Below are 14522 nucleotides of genomic sequence, written 5' to 3'. Positions count from 1 at the left end.
TATATATTCTCTCATATAACCTATAAAAAAATAAATCTGTACCACTATAACCCATGAAGTACTTTCTATGAAATTATTGTTACTAGATCATCGGTTGTGCAAGGAGTTCATTTGGTCAAAATCACGCCAAATTTTTACCCAATTATGGATACCCACTTTACAAGCTGGGTGGATCCCGGAGAGCTGGCAAACCCACAGGGCTAACTCAACAGCTACAGGTAACAGATTATCTAATTAATCTGAAATGATCATCTGCCACTCCCGGATTCGAACCCGAATACTTGGGGTTACTAACACAGTTCCTTACCACTAACCACCCACTCATTATTAATGATTAATTATAAACGTTTGAAAAGGAAACAAAAAATTTATATTATCTATAAAAATATTTTTAAAAACATGTTAATTGCAAATTATAATGATTAATTTGATTTTTCGATATTTCGTTTGAAAATTGTTTTCTCTAAATAAGTGTTCAGTTCTAAATTATTTTCTTTCGATTGTACTCAGTTGTATATGTAAAATGATGGCTGCTACGGCGTGTGCTATAAAAAATAAATTCAGTTTCTGGTTATTCAAAAATTTCTTTTTATCATTTTACTCGAGCAATAGTATTTATTATCAAATATACAAAAAATTGTAAAATTAAAATGAATTTAATCACTTGTAGATTCATTGATTCTAATGAAAATTGAAACTACTGATTAAAAATGTAAATGTAGAAAAATACTATCTTGTTTTTAAGTCATGTTTTTTGTGAAGAACTGCTACATTTTCTGCTTCTTTTTTGTTATTAATTTAAATAAAAAAAGAAAATAAATCTGTTTATTTTCCGAACAGGCAATTGGAAAAGACTTTGTTGACCTAAGGAAGGTTATCAGCAATAATGAGGGTAATGTTTTCGAGAGAACTGCCGCCCGTTGCATTATTTACCAGGCCCGAATAATGTCAAGGAGGTTGCTTTAATGCCAAACGAGCATTGAATAATAAAACTACCATAATGGCCATCTATTGGTTAAAGCCCCCATTGATAGGTCCAAAATAAGCTCTTTTATTGAATAATTTATCACATCGAAATAAGATTAATTAATGTAATTGATTATGATTTACGAAATTTACCAAATACGATTTAAAAAAAGGGAGTGTATTTTGTAAAAGGTTATAAACACGTTTGTATAAAATTATATCTATGCCTTTATGATTTTCCTGCATTAATTTTTTTTTACTTTTACTTGCCGACATCTGGGATATATAGTAAGGGGAACTAAATCGTTCATCGAAATTTGTATTTGTAGAATATACGTTTTGAGGCCAGGGGACCTCTAATAACCAAGTCTCGAAAAATGTTTTGCTTATTAGCTTAAAGGAGTAACATCGTTTATGGTTAATACATACAAATTTAAGGCTGGCATATCCCTGAAATGTTACCTAAATGTTAAAGTCGACCAACCAGAAATGCCATTTCTCATAATCGATAATACGCTTTTTTAGGATGTTTTCAAAAATGGCACTTACGATTTTGATAAAACTCGGTAAATCAATAGTACAATTAAGTGTTTTTTAATACCAGGTAGGTTATAATATCGGATAGGTTACAATGTCAAATGGGTTAAAATATCAGATGAGTTACAATATCAGATGGGTTCCAATATCAGATGGATTATATTATCAGATGGGTTATAGTATCAGATGGTTTATAATATCAGATGGATTATAATAACACATGTGTTATAATATCAGATGGGTTACAATATCAGATGAGTTACAATATCAGATGGGTTGCAATATCAGATGAATTACAATATCAGGTGGGTTATAGTATTAGATGGGTTACAGTATCAGATGGGTTACAATATCAGATGGGTTATAGTATCCGATGGGTTATAATATCAGATGGATTAAAATAACACATGGGTTATAATATCAGATTGGTTATAATATCGGAAATTGGAGAAAGCTGAGACCGCCCAACCCGTTCAATCTCAGAGACAAAGTTGATTTTCGTTATTTTGTCCTCCAGAAACTCTGAAATATGAATTATTATAGTAATGTGATGCAGAAGCCTTAATAGATTTTTTTTTTTAATATTGATCTTAAGTTATATACAATTATTTGTATTTATTTTTAATTAATTTTCATGATTTTTTTGTATTTATTATGTATAAGAGACGTTTAAATATATGATGAAGTTGTTATTATTGTTTATTATATGGTCATAAGTCTCTCAGCATCCAAAAAAAAAGAGCTAACATTTTTAGGAAAGGCTATGAATAATCAAACATGTTGAGCCACTAACATGGCATTCTCTTGTCAGAAGTGGCGCTGGTTCGTATTCAGTCTAAGAAGGTTGAATTTTATTTCGTGCTTTATCGGAATAAATCATTTATTTTTCACTCTGGCTAAAACAGCTTTATAACCCATCTTTCCTTCCATAAATTTGAGAATATAAGAACGTTAAACCGAAAATTCAGGTGTTTGTTTTAAATACAAAATATTTTTTTCTAAAATATACGTTATAAAATACGTTACGGGCCATACTTTGAATATTTGAAATATTTAAAATTCATATTATACCAAATATATAAATAACAATAAACCTCTCTTTTTGACTCTCTTCCCTCTTTCCCAACATTATATTATTTATTTAATCATATTATTTTCTCAATTTTAAAGTCGTAATTAAAATTATTAAAGCTCCAATCATAGAATTTCTAATGATATAACTATATAACAAACTGTCGTAATGCCAGAGTTATAACATTATTGTGTCTATAATTAACTATTATGCAGTCATAATAGTTAAACATAAATTAACTGCAGATTTAACTAAGAAATGAGCATGGTGCAGGGCTCTACAGTACCTGCAATAGATATTACAGAAACACGTAGATCGCCTTTCTTAAAAAGACTAGTTTTTCTTAAAATCCTAAAAGAATCCTCATTTTATTTCTAAAATAATTACCTACGGAGGATCGGAATAGTGAGTAGTGAGCTTGAAATATTTTAATGCAGACTATCCTATTTCTAAAGATTTAATTAAGTTTAGGTTGAAGCTAAGCCCTTTATTGGGAGATGACTTTTCCTCTACTTAAGGACGTTGGCCATTTCTCTTCACAATCCTCGGATAACCTAAGATACCAGAAGCCGGAAATGATGGAGTCTAGAAAGAAAGGCAGAAGGAAGATGTGACTTAGGAAGGCCTGGGGGACTGTTAGATAGGTTGTTAACTATTAGCGGTAGCCAGCACTATCAGGGAGTTGCCGCTTGGTGCTGTTATCTCGCTCCCTCCAGCCGACCGTTAGGCTCTCTAAAGCCGCATTTCACAATTCCTCGCCTCCGCTCTATCTCGCTAGAAGATTTCAGCTCTTTATTTCGTTTCTTTTTCCGGTATTACTATTGCGGAAGATCTGATAGCTCACGTACCTGAAGATTTTTTCATGTAATATAAGTTCTTGTTGAATGGTATCGTCATACTTTATCTGAATATTTTTTTTATTCATTTAATGTGATTTACAACTGTAAAAACAAAAAATACAATAAGTAAATATGTTGTATGTTTCATATACACTTGAAAATCTTGGGAAGGAACCACCCATTGGTGGTACTTCAAGCATTAATTTAAATCAGAAGGTCCCGTGGCTATCTTCTTTTCAGACGCCTCGGAGGATTATCAGGGATTGTTAAGGATGAACGATTAAGAATTAATGGATTAGGATGGTTAAGGAGTTTGGAATGAAAAGACGGATATCGGTTTTGGACCAAATCTGCAACAAATGGGATGGTAAGGTCTTTGTGAATGAGTTTATTTGTAACTTAACAAGGAGCATTAAGGATTTTACGTAGGACTTTGGATTGTAAGGAATGGATGCGGGAGGAATTTAATGGTTTGGTAGAGTCCCAGAGCTCAATTCCATATTTTCAAATTGGTCTGATTATCGTAGTGAATTGAAATACTTTAATGGGAAGTTTAGAGCGTTTGCCAAGTAGGTGTTGTATCAATCGAAATCTAAGAGCAGTTTCTTGTCGTTTCAGTCTTGTGTGTGGATTCCAAGTTAGTCTCTTGTCAAGATGGAGTCGTAAGTATCGAATCTGTTCAACAGGTATTAGTGGTGTATACTGTAGGACAGGAGGGCAGAGGTTTACGACGGAGAGTAAAGGTGATCTGGTGGGATTTGTCAGGATTTATTTTGATTCTCCAGTTTTTATCCTAATTTATTCCTTCAATAGATGTTATGTGTGCCTGTAGTGTTTGTGATGCATTAGTTGGGTCGTTGTTTACAGAAACAATACATGTGTCATCAGCGTATGTTGTTAGGACTGTGTTAGGGTGGGTTGGGATGTCAGCTGTATAAACCGTATAAAGAATGGGACCTAAGATACTACCTTGAGAAACACCGGCGGACTGAGAAAAGAGGCTATGTTATGATTTACTTTAAAGGTTCTATCAGTGAGGTAGGAGTGAATTATAAGGAGCTATGTTGGGGGTAGGAATTGCCGAAGTTTATAGAGCAGACCTGGATGCCAGACTCGATCAAAAGCTTGTTCAACATCGAGGAAGACTCCCGTGCAGTACATACCGCGCTCCAATGTGGAAGATATGACATCAACCACTGGATGACTCTGTTGTATGGTAGAATGAGATGTTCTAAATCCAAACTGGTGGTCAGGAATAACATGATATGAGTTAAGGATTGGATAGAGGCGTTTTAATGAGAGTTTTTCTAGGATTTTGCCCATAATGGGCAGCAGTGAAATAGGACGGTAGGAAGATGAATATTCAAGTGGCTTGGAGGGTTTAGGAATCATTTTTATTATAGACATTTTCCAAGAGTAAGGGAAATAAGCGGATCGGAGTGTAGCATAGATATAGGTAAGGAATAGAATGGCTTTACGAGGGAGCTGTTTCAGAATCTGTGCTCAGAAGATCGTGGCCAGGAGCTTTTTTAGAAGGTAATTGGTGGATGATGTTAATTATTTCTGAGGGATGAAAGGCATTAGGAGGAAGGGTCATTTGGAGTGGAATTGTAATCTCTGCTTCAACATGTTCAAGATGGGTTGGATTAAGGATATCGGGATGGGGGTTAAAAGTTTTGAAGAGGTGTTCGCCGAACATTTGAGTTTTTTCTTCATCTGATCGTGACCAAGTCGTATTTTCAGTGAGAAGTGGATGGTTGAAAGATTTGTATTTTAGTAGCTTTTTAGTAGTTCTCCATAATGATTTGTCAGTGGTATTTAAGTTTTCTGTTAAGTTCTGGAAATTTTGTATACAGTGTTCTCTAATTTCTACTTTTAGTCTGTTAGTCAATGTATTGTAATGAGTTTTTTCCGAAGGATATCTTGTTCTGTGCCACTTCGCTCTTGCCCGGCGTTTTTCTGTTAATAAGGCTTGTATGTGATGAGGTAAGTTGTTTTCTCTAAAACTTTTTATGTTCATTGGTGAAGTATTGTTAGTGATAGTAGTTCATATCGATCTAGAAAGTATTTCGATAGCAGAGTCGATCTGTTCTATTGTTTTTAGTGGAATTTTAGAGTCTAGTGCGTTTTCTAGATCAGTCCGAAAATTTTTCCAGTTTACCTGCCCTGTAACCATTATAGGAGGAGACGGTCCAGGAATAGGATTTGAATGGATATGAAGTAGAACCGGGCTATGATCTGAAGACAGGTCATCTAAAGATTAAATTGTAGATTGTGAGGTGGGTATTTGGGAAGTAACAAATATATCAAGGATATCGGGGCGTTTTATGGGGTTTTTAGGAGAGAGGATGGAATAACTATTAGATGTTGTGACTCGGGAAAGAGTCTTACCACGGTTCTGCATCCCCACTGTTGATCTTTGCCGTTGAAATCTCCTCCAGAAATAAATCGCGGACCAAGGGACCGGAATAAGGAGTCAAGATGGCTATAGGAAAGGGAATTACCTGGAGAACAATATATAGCTGAAAGTGTAATGTTAAACGGGCGAGAGAATAAGATGACGGATGTTGAATGAATAATATCAGACGGAGTGGAAGGAATAAGGGAGTGAGGTAAAGATTTATGAATAAGGATGCAAGAACCTGCGTGCAATGTGTTGTCAGGGTGATCTGTTCTATATGTAATGTAGTCGTGTATGTAGGAGTAAGAATGCTTTATGAAATGGGTTTCAGTCAGTAGTGCTATGTCAATGAAATGTTCATGGAGGAATATGTCAAGTTCGTCTTGGTGGTTATGTAGTCCATTTGCATTCCATAAAAGTATATTTAAGGTGCTCTTGTTCATCTAGGTAAATTGAACGGGATTTCTGTAAGGAGTTTGGTTAGGAGTGAGAGAGATAAGAAGCTTGATTGTGTCTTGAAGATCACGAAGGAAGGAGGAAAGGATAAAGGAAAAGAGCTATTTCAGGTGCATTTTGGCTGTTTTGAGAATAGAAGGTTGTTCTCTTCTTTGGGGTTGTTGAATTGGTATCTGAATATTAGATTTCATTGCCACTCACTAGATTTCATGTCTCTTTTTTCTTCGATTAGTAATAGCAAAAAATATTTTACTCTCTTTTTTGAGATTAGGTTTTATCGTTTAAATAAAATAATTTGTGTTCAAGTTAAGTCCCTAACACTCTTTATTATTTCTTTAAATGTCTAACGTTTCGGCCAACCTAGACATTCTCAAGGACAATCTTAAATATAAAGTATTTATATTTACCTCACATCTAATGTGAAAAGTGACAAAATAGGTTGATTTGACCTAATTTAATGACCTGGGCTGAATAATCTGCAAAAAGTTTTTAATTGTTATACGTGAGGCGTTACCTTACATTTAAGATTGTCTTTGAGGATGACTAGGTTAGCCGAAAAAGAAGTAATAAAGAGTTTTAGAGACTTAACTGGATACAAATTACTTTATTTAAACGATAAAACCTAGTCCAAAAAAGAGAATAAAATTATTTTTCTTTTTTACTAATGGAATAAAAAGAGACATATGAAACTCATTACTGAATATAGCAATGAAATATGATATTCAGATAAAGTATGACTGTACCTTTCAACAAGAACTTAGATTACAAGGAAAAATCTTGAGGTACTTGAGCAGCTTGATTTGACCTTATTTAATGACCTGGGCAGAATAGTCAGGTTGCCCGAAACGTTCCACATTTAAATAAAATATTAAGAGTGTTTGAAACTTAACTTGGATACAAATTATTTTATTAAAACAAAAAAAATTCTATACTTCGAATTTTCATTTCTATCTATTGTTTTCCTCACAAACCATAAATTTCTTTTTGAAAACTATCCTGAATATTTAACGAAAATATTTGCATTTTTAAAAATTAAACAGGTATAAAGATCTATTTATGAAAACTACTATATTTTCAATCCAAAATGTTATAACAAATAACAGGAGCTCATTGTTAAGTAAATAACAAAACCACCTGAAAAGAAGATTTATTTTAACCGACTTATTATGTCTGCTTTCAATACGCGATACACGGATGTACAAAGAGACGGTTGAGGCAAGATTACTGAAGCCCTTCGAAAACTAAAAAATTTTCGAACACTATAAATTATCCTCTTAGCAATAAAAATAAAAAATAGGTCATGGAAGAGATCGTTAAAGTACGAAAGATGATAGTAAAATATATTCTTCAGACGCGCGATAACATTATTTATTCGCATTTTAAAAACGGCATTCCATGGAACCTGATCCTCTCCTGTGTTGTCTAATGCGTTGTTATTTTATTTCACTAGCCAATCAAAATCCGAAAATATATCATCGTCTAAGCTGTGATACCTTATTTGTTCGAAAAAATCAACAAAGCGATTTTTTAACATTGAAAAAAAAATCTTATCACTAGATTTTAGTATGAATGTGATTATTCGTCATTATTACCTATTGTTCACAACTGTGTGGCAGATTGTAATATCTATCAATAAAGAAAAAGTATTTAAAAAAAAAAAAAAAATTCTTGTAAATTGGAGATTAGACATTCAATATTCTTCATCGCTATTCTAAAATACACAAATGAATAAATTTTTTAAGCTTCTCCCAAACCTTCCATTGGCGATGAGATTTTCCTGGACATTACTTGACAGAATCACATTAGACTACAAGCTAACCCTCTGAACAAAAATAATTATGGAGTAAAAATTTAGGAAATCAAATCTTGCTTAGTTAGAGTAGATTGAAGTTACTAAACAAATGCATGGTTTGTTAAAGCAGAAAAACAAAAACAAAAACAAAATTGTTTTACTATTTATTTTTTTTATCATTTCGTAAAAATTTGGAGTTCACAAAGTTAGAGTTCATAATCAACTTACTAAAAACTATAAATGAGATGACTACTCTAAAATTTTCCATTATCCTTTTCGGTTCCCTAGTTAACTATATTATTTATAGTTACTAATTATATTATTGTTTTCTTATCATTTATGTTATTAAGGCATCTACCCATAGAGAGTCATTAGCCAATCCATTCTTCAATTCTAAATTGTGCATTCTATGTTTTTCTAAAGCCACTTTAACTAACTGACGCGATTATAATTGGTCAGCCGTTTCATAATTACTATGTATGAATGTATTTAAATATCATTAAAATTTTTATTTCATTTTGAATGTTTCCATATTCCTTTCTTTAACTAAATTTATCATCAATATCAAACTTATGCTAAGAGGTTTTGAAGTCACAACGTCATGAGACAATACAGTATCAAGCAATTTTTTTTTAAGTATAAGTAATACTTCTTTGATTTGTTCCTTTTTTTTAATTGTTTAATATTTCATACTGTCTTATATTTATAGACAATAGTAATATTTACCTCAGATCTCATTCACATCATACCATTTACAAATATATACATTTTTTTTTTAAATAATACTTTTTATTTATTGATAGATATTACAATCTACCACACAGTTTTGGGCAATAGGTAATAGTGATGAAAGATCTCATACATACTAAAATAAAATAAAATAAAGAAATGAACAATAAAAATAAAAAAATAAACTCTCGTAAAATAATATATAAATTGAGTGATAACAAAATGAGAAGTAAATAAAAAAGTAATAATAAACTAAATAAATAAAAACTAAAATTAAGCTAAGTAAAATAACATCTTAATCCCAATCATTCCCTTTTACAATATTTATATTCTGCCCGGAGAACTCCGAACAAGCTCTTCATGCACTTATGGAGGAAAGAGCAGGAATCAGATGCTGGTGGTTCACTCTCTACCGCACCACTGGTATTAAAAGCCAGTGGAGGACGCTAGCCGCAGAATAAGTAGTATTAATGCTTAGACTAACATAACGTATGTACAGTTTTAACTAATTAAATATAATAAAAATACGTGAACTGAGAAAATAAAAATTTGAAGCATTGGATAGTAACAGAATAATCCTTTAGCATATTAATTTTAGATAAAATTATTTTTTTACTGCAAAAATTTTATAAATAACAAATTTTTTTTTTATTTGCACCAACAATATTCTTTTATGGTGTATATCTACATGACAAATTTGCATAGATGAAACTAGATATTTTGTTTAGTTGTTCAACTTTAAAACCAATGACATGAGTTTATTCAGCTTATTATAGTCGGCAACGTATGCTCCTTTACATTTTAAGCGGTGTATAAACAGTGGCTGCTAAGATAAGTGACATTAAGGACGAGAATGGTAAGAGGAGCGATACAATCAGAACAAATAGGGATATAAGTACTAAGAGGCAGTTTGAAGAGGCGCTCAACCAGAGGATGGCTGTCTGGTAAACAGAGGAGACGCCAGATAAATGCTTTTTATCGGGCAAGCTCTCTCATTAGCACAACACTTCTTTCAATCATCCTTCTCTTGCCTCGGTTCTTATCGTTCGCCTCTAACCCGATTTCTTCGGGTTCCCTCTTTCCATAGAGAAACAAGACCGATAGCAACCAAGAAATGTTTGAATAAAAGACTTTTTTAGATACAACCATATAACATTAAGTAATGCTAGTTTTATATTGGGTCATACTTTACTGATCTTTTTTTTTTTTTTTTTTTTCGGCCAAGACTCCCATTGGAGTCCTATACTGCCTAACCATGGTTGGGGCTCAAAATTCTTCATTTTGTGGGACCGCCACTCAATGAAAAAAGTCTACATCCCAGGCCGGATTCGAACCGGCACCACCAATAGACAACAAATTGGTAAGACTGTGTCTTAACCACTGAGCTACGGGTGGCCCTAATTTACTGATCTAATCGATCTCGTTAATTATAACAGATTTATACTCCCCTCACAATAACTAAATAGCAGAACTCGATTTCTAAAGAAGGGCAATTCGCTGGAGATCTTTGGCTTCCATTACCAACCAAATCAACTCTTGACATACTCGAGCAAATCTTGTCATGTTGTGGCTTTTTTTACTTCCTGCATGGTCATTTTTGACATATAATGGAATCTCCTATAGATAACCAACCTGTTCTAACCAAGAGTCGAAGAGTTGAGTTTTCACTTCAAGGAGGATTGCCTTTTTTTGTGCCATGGTCTCCTCTTGTGAGATTTGACATGTCGTACATCGACCAACCTACTTGCTATAATTGTCTGTTTGAGAAGTCAGATAAGAGTAAGGCTACCACGAAGGGCGGGAGTTGCGGGTTTTTCGCCATTTTCCAATTTCTGTCGCTTTTTAAATATTGCTCGATTTAACCATCGCTCCCTGGGGGTCTTAGTGGGGCGGATCCTGTCGGAAAGGATCTTAAAGCAAGGAAGAACCATTAACCTTTGATTTCGATTCCCTACGGCGGTAGAAGATGAATGAAAAGAATGAGAAGAACGCCATGTCTTATCTAAAAAAAGTGTTAATTTCAGTACAATAATACAAAATTTTAATTCAGGCATGGTTAAATCAAAATTATTTAAAAAAAGAATGAGAGAAGGAGTGATTAAAACTCCCCACTAGTTAATTCCATAAAGAATATAACCTCCGTTATGATATGTTCCACCTGACACAACAAAAAAGAAAGCACTGGTTGTGTTTTTTTTTTGTTCACTTTAGGCCCGTTATTAATTGAAATTAACTTAACATTAATTGCGTCTGTAACTCATTTCAAAAGGAGGAAAACATCTAACATGGCCTAAGAGGTCCACTAACTCATTCTTTTCAGGAATAACAGACACAGCTGCTGGTATCAGAAAAGATGGAGGCACCGCGAGAGTTGGTAATTTGGCCGGGCTGGCTGATAACTAACCGACAGGGCAACTTACTGCCTCTTCTTCTATCTATCTGCCCCAAATCCGAGTTAATGTATACCGGCCCTCTGATTCACGGTTAATGTCCTCCAGTGGGGTATTCTCTCAATTTATTTCACCGGCTCCAATAGCTCTTTACTATCTGATCGGGGTGAATATGAAAGCCTTCTTCTCACAGCTTCTGGAGTTCTATTTGTTTAAGTACATATTGTTTTTTTTTTAAATACAATTTAATTTAAATATCTGGAATGTAAACATAAGAAACAAAAAAAAAATATTGGAGAATTCATACTTATTCTACTTCAGAAACTAAAAATAAAACACAAAGAGCTATGTACTCATAATTATTAAAAAATATCAAAAATAAAAATCTGGTTGTGGCCATGTCAGTGTTAACCACCGTTCGTTTGTCTTGACTACGTCGGCGTTAACAATATTTTTTTAATTGAGGGTCAATATTGAGCTATATGTTCTTCAGATCTATATGTTTAATTTAAGACGGAATATTTTTCTTAATACGAGGATATTCGGGAAAATATCATTTATTGTAATAATCTATAATTATGTGGGCTTTCAGGGATAGTGTTATTTGATACCTTTTAAGATTTTTGAGTACTCCCATTTTAATAGAGGGTAAAAAGTGTTAGTATTCCAAAGTTCTTAATTTATATATGTATAAATGCAAATATATTTTAAAATATTCATACTCATTTTTAAATTACTTAAAAATGTTTATTTTTTTATTTATAGTATATGATAATCGCCGAGGGAAGGGCTTACAGCCTGAAGTCATTTTAACCCATCTTATCCCCCAGTGGAGCGGCCCTCCTCGGTCTTTGTACCCCCGGCCAGCGGTTCCTGGGCCAATATTGTAACCCCCACCTTCAGCGGTCCCAGCCTAACCCCTTATAATGCCATATGCCAAAGGAAGGGCACCAGTTACGTTTGTATATACTTAGATATATATTAATATTGTTATTTAGCTATTTAATATAGGAGGTTAGGGGGGAAAAAATATGATAATATACTATGTATGTATATGATAATATAATATAACCATTACTTCCTTACAAAGTACTGAACCCCTGACCCTTCATGGATTTAGCGGTCCAGATTTATTTTAATATGATAATAAAAGAATATGATATAGAAATAACTTTTAATCATTATTATTATAGAATGTTGGTGTACGTCATTCTTTGTATACACAACCCTCGTTGCCGTCGTGTACTGCAGTTGTGGTGTCCGCATTGGACGGCGCACAGTGGTCAAAAATGTGAATACCGCACTTTTTGAGCCACGAATTTAACATTCTCTTGTCAGAAGCAATGAGGGATTATATTCGGCCTGGGTGGGTTGTCTTTAAATTCGCAGCGGACCCTCGGAATAAATCACGGCTTTCCCATTCTGGGTAGAATAGGTTGTAACCTGTTAGTCTCTCTATTTTAATACGGGAGTGTTCCTTAAGTAAAGTTTGAGAAATTTAGAAAAATGTATAACGATATTGTTTAGTTGATTCAAAAAAACTATGAGGTTATTAGAAATTGTGTACAGATTATTTTTTATTCACCACACAATTGATTTTTTTTAAATAGTTTAATTTTCGAGATAAAATGAGATATTAGAAATATTTAAATCAAGAATCACTTTGTAATTTTAGCAAATTTAGATATCGCGCGCAGGCTTGACGAAGGAGAAACCTAGTAGCTGTTTTTCTCACTTTAAAGGTGGATATATGATTATTTAAAAAATATTTTTGAAGATGATGCAAGCTGAATATATTAAAATAAGAAAACTATGCGAGAATGTCTCAGAGAGAATATTAATGTCCGTGGTACGAAAAATAAATTTCTCAAACCATCACTTTCGTGCTTTAATGCATTATAGCATTTGGCTCTGATAGTTTTTGGGAATTTAAGACGTAAAACCAAGGGGTCATTAACGCCCAGTTTCATTTTTTATTTTCTTAGAGTTTTAATTTTAAATTTAATGCTTTAAATAATTTAATAACGATCATGAGATTCTAAAATCATCAAATTTGAAAACTTTAAGAGTTTGAATTAAATGCTTAAATTTTGCTCAACATATTTTTTGTTTTAAAAAAAAATCATTGCCAACCTTATTTTACTTTTGCGACTTCATTTTACTTCGTCACTTAGAGGGACTGATATATCTGATCCTAATACTAATCTACTTAAACCAAAAAAAGTATTGTAAAAAGGGCATTCCTGTAAAATGTAGTCGACTATCAATGTACCATTTTATGGTGGATGCTTACAGAATAGATATGAACGGGTGAGGTTTGTGTGTCGTATAATATGGTTATTGCGACTTCCTCTCTCCGATCAGAACGATTGCTGCTTCTGGTTTTATTTGTTTTTGTTTTTTAAATAGCTTTCAAGATCCTGAGTGGGCAGTAATTCCACATTGATTGCCAATTACATGATATTTCACTAATGAAGGGAAGACTTTTTTCTTGAGGTTTCAGAATGCTCACTCCTTGCCACGTAAGAATAAGTGCTTGTTTGGCTCCAACGTCTGCAAGCTACTTTTCCGTGATGCCCACGTGCCCTAGCATCCATTTAAAGTAAACATATTTTCGAGCATATTGTTTTTTGACTTTATAACTTTTAATGAACTCAAAGCGTCAGTTATAATTACCTGTTTAGTATTTGTCATTGTCATCGAAAAGTGGAGGATTGAGGCTATTATAGTTCGGCAATATATATAGTGCATAACTCATGGGGTTTTATTATTTTGTTAGCTGAATTAACGAATTTTGATCCGTCAGTATATATTTCGGAACATTCATATATTTATATTATTCGGAATATACAGGAGACGTGAGAACTTGGAATTTTTTTTTTTAAATTGGAACTGAGAATTTTTATTCAGTATGTGAGGTACTTTTTTTGATAAATAAAGATAGCTTTTTTTTTTTTATAGATTGTGTATCTATGGGGGAGGAGGGGGAATCTGATTGTTCATACTTTCCTTTCAGAGTTTCAACATGAAAACATTTCAACAGAGAAAGTGGTTTAAATAAATTGATTGTGATTGGTCCCCTCAGCTTTACTAGACCTTGAAATTAAAAAAAGACACGTTATTCTCCTAAAATTGATATCATTGAAAATCGCTCTAAGGTAAGACTATAGGAATTATTAGTTCACGCTTAAAGGATATTGGTCCCAAACAGACAACAAAAAAACAAATCTAAAAACAAAAATCTGTAGTCTCCATAATATATAATTAAATAGAAGCAAAATTTTATATATATTTTTTTCAATATTTATCATTTATATTTACTTTTTTTATATAAAAGTTC

This window comes from Halyomorpha halys, unplaced genomic scaffold, assembly GCF_000696795.3.
Source record: "Halyomorpha halys isolate HHAL.00 unplaced genomic scaffold, Hhal_1.1 Scaffold184.1, whole genome shotgun sequence".
NCBI classification, from domain to species: Eukaryota; Metazoa; Arthropoda; class Insecta; order Hemiptera; family Pentatomidae; genus Halyomorpha; species Halyomorpha halys.
Note: the sequence above shows the minus strand (reverse complement) of the source record.